The sequence below is a fragment of the Oncorhynchus keta genome, unplaced genomic scaffold (genome assembly GCF_023373465.1).
Source record: "Oncorhynchus keta strain PuntledgeMale-10-30-2019 unplaced genomic scaffold, Oket_V2 Un_contig_5411_pilon_pilon, whole genome shotgun sequence".
Classification (NCBI taxonomy): Eukaryota; Metazoa; Chordata; class Actinopteri; order Salmoniformes; family Salmonidae; genus Oncorhynchus; species Oncorhynchus keta.
In genome coordinates this window covers 290,001-295,299 of record NW_026288273.1, presented here as the reverse complement: position 1 = coordinate 295,299, position 5,299 = coordinate 290,001, and the positions used below count along the sequence as shown (strand labels likewise).

The following is a 5,299-nucleotide window of genomic DNA, read 5'->3' as shown; positions in this document are numbered from 1 at the left end:
ATCTACTACCACACAACACCTCCTGCTGAGGAACAAGGATTACATCTACTACCACACAACACCTCCTGCTAGGAGGAACAAGGATTACATCTACTACCACACAACACCTCCTGCAAGGAGGAACAAGGATTACATCTACTACCACACAACACCTCCTGCTGAGGAACAAGGATTACATCTACTACCACACAACACCTCCTGCTGAGGAACAAGGATTACATCTACTCCTGCTGAGGAACAAGGATTACATCTACTACCACACAACACCTCCTGCTGAGGAACAAGGATTACATCTACTACCACACAACACCTCCTGTTGAGGAACAAGGATTACATCTACTACCACACAACACCTCCTGCTAGAGGAACAAGGATTACATCTACTACCACACAACACCTCCTGCTGAGGAACAAGGATTACATCTACTACCACACAACACCTCCTGCTGAGGAACAAGGATTACATCTACTACCACACAACACCTCCTGCTAGGAGGAACAAGGATTACATCTACTACCACACAACACCTCCTGCTGAGGAACAAGGATTACATCTACTACCACACAACACCTCCTGCTGAGGAACAAGGATTACATCTACTACCACACAACACCTCCTGCTAGGAGGAACAAGGATTACATCTACTACCACACAACACCTCCTGCTGAGGAACAAGGATTACATCTACTACCACACAACACCTCCTGCTGAGGAACAAGGATTACATCTACTACCACACAACACCTCCTGCTGAGGAGGAACAAGGATTACATCTACTACCACACAACACCTCCTGCTGAGGAACAAGGATTACATCTACTACCACACAACACCTCCTGCTAGGAGGAACACCTCCTGATAGGAGGAACAAGGATTACATCTACTACCACACAACACCTCCTGATGAGGAACAAGGACATCTACTACACACAACACCTCCTGCTGAGGAACAAGGATACATCTACACACACAACACCTCCTGCTGAGGAACAAGGATTACATCTACTACCACACAACACCTCCTGCTAGGAGGAACAAGGATTACATCTCCTGCTGGAGGAACAAGGATTACTACTACCACACACACCTCCTGCTGAGGAACAAGGATTACATCTACTACCACACAACACCTCCTGCTGAGGAACAAGGAACATCTAGGAGGAACAAGGATTACATCTACTACCACACAACACCTCCTGCTGAGGAACAAGGATTACATCTACTACCACACAACACCTCCTGCTAGGAGGAACAAGGATTACATCTACTACCACACAACACCTCCTGCTGAGGAACAAGGATTACATCTACTACCACACAACACCTCCTGCTGAGGAACAAGGATTACATCTACTACCACACAACACCTCCTGCTGAGGAACAAGGATTACATCTACTACCACACAACACCTCCTGCTAGGAGGAACAAGGATTACATCTACTACCACACAACACCTCCTGATAGGAGGAACAAGGATTACATCTACTACCACACAACACCTCCTGATAGGAGGAACAAGGATTACATCTACTACCACACAACACCTCCTGCTGAGGAACAAGGATTACATCTACTACCACACAACACCTCCTGCTGAGGAACAAGGATTACATCTACTACCACACAACACCTCCTGCTGAGGAACAAGGATTACATCTACTCCTGCTAGAGGAACAAGGATTACATCTACTACCACACAACACCTCCTGCTGGAGGAACAAGGATTACATCTACTACCACACAACACCTCCTGCTGGAGGAACAAGGATTACATCTACTACCACACAACACCTCCTGCTGGAGGAACAAGGATTACATCTACTACCACACAACACCTCCTGCTGAGGAACAAGGATTACATCTACTACCACACAACACCTCCTGCTAGGAGGAACAAGGATTACATCTAGGATTGCTAGGAGGAACAAGGATTACATCTACTACCACACAACACCTCCTGCTGAGGAACAAGGATTACATCTACTACCACACAACACCTCCTGCTGAGGAACAAGGATTACATCTACTACCACACAACACCTCCTGCTGAGGAACAAGGATTACATCTACTACCACACAACACCTCCTGCTGAGGAGGAACAAGGATTACATCTACTACCACACAACACCTCCTGATGAGGAACAAGGAATACATCTACTACCACACAACACCTCCTGCTGAGGAACAAGGATTACATCTACTACCACACAACACCTCCTGCTAGGAGGAACAAGGATTACATCTACTACCACACAACACCTCCTGATAGGAGGAACAAGGATTACATCTACTACCACACAACACCTCCTGATAGGAGGAACAAGGATTACATCTACTACCACACAACACCTCCTGCTGGAGGAACAAGGATTACATCTACTACCACACAACACCTCCTGCTGAGGAACAAGGATTACATCTACTACCACACAACACCTCCTGCTGAGGAACAAGGATTACATCTACTACCACACAACACCTCCTGTTGAGGAACAAGGATTACATCTACTACCACACAACACCTCCTGCTGAGGAACAAGGATTACATCTACTACCACACAACACCTCCTGATAGGAGGAACAAGGATTACATCTACTACCACACAACACCTCCTGATAGGAGGAACAAGGATTACATCTACTACCACACAACACCTCCTGCTGAGGAACAAGGATTACATCTACTACCACACAACACCTCCTGATAGGAGGAACAAGGATTACATCTACTACCACACAACACCTCCTGCTGAGGAGGAACAAGGATTACATCTACTACCACACAACACCTCCTGATAGGAGGAACAAGGATTACATCTACTACCACACAACACCTCCTGCTGAGGAACAAGGATTACATCTACTACCACACAACACCTCCTGCTGAGGAACAAGGATTACATCTACTACCACACAACACCTCCTGCTGAGGAACAAGGATTACATCTACTACCACACAACACCTCCTGCTGAGGAACAAGGATTACATCTACTACCACACAACACCTCCTGCTAGGAGGAACAAGGATTACATCTACTACCACACAACACCTCCTGCTGAGGAACAAGGATTACATCTACTACCACACAACACCTCCTGCTAGGGAACAAGGATTACATCTACTACCACACAACACCTCCTGATAGGAGGAACAAGGATTACATCTACTACCACACAACACCTCCTGATAGGAGGAACAAGGATTACATCTACTACCACACAACACCTCCTGCTGAGGAACAAGGATTACATCTACTACCACACAACACCTCCTGCTGAGGAACAAGGATTACATCTACTACCACACAACACCTCCTGATAGGAGGAACAAGGATTACATCTACTACCACACAACACCTCCTGCTGAGGAACAAGGATTACATCTACTACCACACAACACCTCCTGATAGGAGGAACAAGGATTACATCTACTACCACACAACACCTCCTGATAGGAGGAACAAGGATTACATCTACTACCACACAACACCTCCTGCTGAGGAACAAGGATTACATCTACTACCACACAACACCTCCTGCTAGGAGGAACAAGGATTACATCTACTACCACACAACACCTCCTGCTAGGAGGAACACCTCCTGCTCGGAGGAACAGGGATTACATCTAATTACATTACAACACAAATTCCCCATATCGATAAATCCACTTGGCAGTAAACACAAGTTCCCCATATCGATAAATCCACTTGGCAGTAAACACAAATTCCCCATATCGATAAATCCACTTGGCAGTAAACACAAGTTCCACATATCGATAAATATACTTGGCAGTAAACACAAGTTCCCCATATCGATAAATCCACTTGGCAGTAAACACAAGTTCCCCATATCGATAAATCCACTTGGCAGTAAACACAAGTTCCCCATATCGATAAATCCCACTTGGCAGTAAACACAAATTCCCCATATCGATAAGTCCACTTGGCAGTAAACACAAGTTCCCCATATCGATAATTCCACTTGGCAGTAAACACAAGTTCCCCATATCGATAAATATACTTGGCAGTAAACACAAGTTCCCCATATCGATAAATCCACTTGGCAGTAAACACAAGTTCCCCATATCGATAAATCCCACTTGGCAGTAAACACAAGTTCCCCATATCGATAAATCCCACTTGGAAGTAAACACAAGTTCCCCATATCGATAAATCCCACTTGGCAGTGAACACAAGTTCCCATATCGATAAACCCACTTGGAAGTAAACACAAGTTCCCCATATCGATAAATCCACTTGGCAGTAAACACAAGTTCCCCATATCGATAAATCCCACAAACCTCTTGGAAGTAAACACAAGTTCCCCATATCGATAAATCCACTTGGCAGTAAACACAAGTTCCCCATATCGATAATTATACAACAGTAAACACAGGGTTCCCCATATCGATAAATCCTGCACTTGGCAGTAAACACAAGTTACCCATATCGATAAACCTCCTGACTTGGCAACAAGTAAACACAAGTTCCAATGTGTATAGGGAAAAGATCATATCGATAAATATACTCCTGATGGCAGTAAACACAAGTTCCCCATATCGATAAATATACTCCTGGCAGTAAACACAAGTTCCCCATATCGATAAATCCCACTTGGCAGTAAACACAAGTTCCCCATATCGATAAATCCACTTGGCAGTAAACACAAGTTCCCCATATCGATTAATCACCCTTGGCAGTAAACACAAGTTCCCCATATCGATAAATCCTCACTTGGCAGTGAACACAAGTTCCCCATATCGATAAATCCCACTTGGCAGTAAACACAAGTTCCCCATATCGATAAATCCACTTGGCAGTAAACACAAGTTCCCCATATCGATAAATACACCTTGACTAAATTTCATACATTGCAGTAAACACAAGTTACATCCCCAAAATCTTGGCAGGAAACACAAGTTCCCCATATCAGATAAATCCCACTTGGCAGTAAACACAAGTTCCCCATATCGATAAATCCACTTGGCAGTAAACACAAAGTTCCCCGATAAATTCCCCATATAAATCTTGGCAGTAAACACAAGTTCCCCATATCGATAAATATACTTGGCAGTAAACACAAGTTCCCCATATCGATAAATCCACTTGGCAGTAAACACAAGTTCCCCATATCGATAAATCCACTTGGCAGTAAACACAAGTTCCCCATATCGATAAATCCCACTTGGCAGTAAACACAAGTTCCCCATATCGATAAATCCCACTTGGCAGTAAACACAAGTTCCCCATATCGATAAATCCCACTTGGCAGTAAACACAAATTCCCCATATCGAT

General features: G+C 44.3%; 1 long non-coding RNA gene across 21 annotated transcripts; it reads right to left on the bottom strand.

The window, feature by feature from the left end:
* Positions 1–15: 15 nt before the first annotated feature.
* Positions 16–3,628, bottom strand: LOC127925299 (uncharacterized). 21 transcript variants are annotated; one of them, XR_008120419.1, is made up of 9 exons: positions 3,405–3,628; positions 3,317–3,361; positions 3,141–3,273; positions 2,793–3,054; positions 2,397–2,746; positions 2,175–2,352; positions 1,195–1,632; positions 398–745; positions 16–107 (listed from the first exon to the last, which is right to left on the bottom strand). It is a non-coding gene; the product is annotated as an uncharacterized LOC127925299 (long non-coding RNA). The 21 variants fall into 21 exon arrangements; XR_008120420.1 differs by lacking the exon at positions 3,141–3,273 and having other exon boundaries at positions 1,195–1,456; positions 2,000–2,352; positions 2,793–3,097; positions 3,274–3,628; XR_008120411.1 differs by lacking the exon at positions 3,141–3,273 and having other exon boundaries at positions 2,793–3,097; positions 3,274–3,628.
* Between the last annotated feature and the right edge of the window lie 1,671 nt (positions 3,629–5,299).